This window comes from Drosophila tropicalis, unplaced genomic scaffold (assembly GCF_018151085.1).
Source record: "Drosophila tropicalis isolate 14030-0801.00 unplaced genomic scaffold, ASM1815108v1 contig_201, whole genome shotgun sequence".
In the NCBI taxonomy this organism is placed as follows: Eukaryota; Metazoa; Arthropoda; class Insecta; order Diptera; family Drosophilidae; genus Drosophila; species Drosophila tropicalis.
Genome location: NW_027172650.1, coordinates 150,452 through 152,039, shown reverse-complemented (window position 1 = coordinate 152,039; position 1,588 = coordinate 150,452).

Below are 1,588 nucleotides of genomic sequence, written 5' to 3'. Positions count from 1 at the left end.
CTTATAGATAACTGTCCAAATGTTTAAGTAAACCGTTAAGGATAACAGAAAATCTATCCAAAAAGAAGTCACTAAAGCTAAAGGGTTTTATTGGATTTGGCTTGATTTGAAAAGCGCCTTCGATTCATAATTTGATTCCAGCACTAGGTTAGTTTACAAAACTATATATATATAAATATATATATTTAGGTTCTGAGTTAACTAAGCAATTTGACATTTGTACATCAAGTTCAAAATTACTCCCAGGAACAGGTTCTCTTTCCTTTACAAATAAATATGTAGTTAGGTCAGCAGTAGGAGATATACATATTTTGTGTATATTGAAACATTCAAGTCTGGAAAAGTAATGTATTAGACACTACTCGAAATACTTACAAAAAGACTTCAAATTACCTCAACCCTAAGTCCAACTCAACTCTTCTCTAATAAAAAGCTACAGGGAATCCAGAAGTCGTTCCTAGTTCTTTGATATCCTATCTAGTTATTTTTGTGTGTTTTTGTCATTCGGTCTTTGATGTTATTCTTTTTATTTTGTTGCTAGATGCTTAATTTGCAATTTAATTGATTGCATCTAAAACAAAAAAGAAATTTACAAATAAATTGAGATAAATTTGTTTTTATTGACAAGGTGTTCGGAAATGTGATTTCAGCTGAAAGCTTAAAAACCAAAAGGCTCAAAGAAGAAAATTGTTGCTAATATTTAGCTGTCAGTAAAGAGATCGACTATTGTTTAACTTGTAAGTTAAAAAAATGTTGTTAAAATTCAAAATGAGTTCTTTTATTTACCTAATCGGATCAGGACAAAAATTACTAAAAGAATTAAGGAGAAAAATCTTCAGTTGTGGGTTTCAAATTGCTTCCTTTTCATTGCCTATGGTACATAAGAGATTGAAAATAATGTGTTCAATATGATTTTAAAAACCAAAAAATTTTAGAAGGACAAAAATAAACATAGTTGGGAATACTCTTACTCAATAATATTCAAAATAATTGATGTTCTCTAGAATTTCGATTTACATCCATTTAACAGATCGAGCCAATTTTAAAGAGTTTCGCATTACCTAATAAATAAATAAATAAAACTCTTGACACTCTCATTAACACCTACCCCCCACGCACACACACACACACACACACACATACAGTAGGGGGAATAAGGTAGGAAAAAAAAACAGTATCGCTTGTCGAATGTCTATCGGACAGATTAAAAATACAATTTACGGCAAATCAATTGCGGCTAACATGGCACAACGACAGGCCAAAAACGAAAACCCAAAGAGGCGAAGGCAGAAAAAGCGTAAATTAAAATGGGGCTCCCCCCTGAACGGTAGCCACAAGAGCTGCAAACAATTGAAGCAAAAAATTAAAAGCAAACACAAAACGACCCAAGAGGAAAGCAGAGACCAAGAAACAAGAGCGGCAAGCAGAAATCGAAAAGAACAAACAACAGTCACAGCTGTTGGCATAAATTTGTGTATACAATAAACAATTTAATATATTATTTTTTCTAGATTCAAAGTCCTTCTTAAACTTTACTTCAGCTGATCCTTCAATCAATATGTTGTGTATAAATTTAGACTAATCTGAT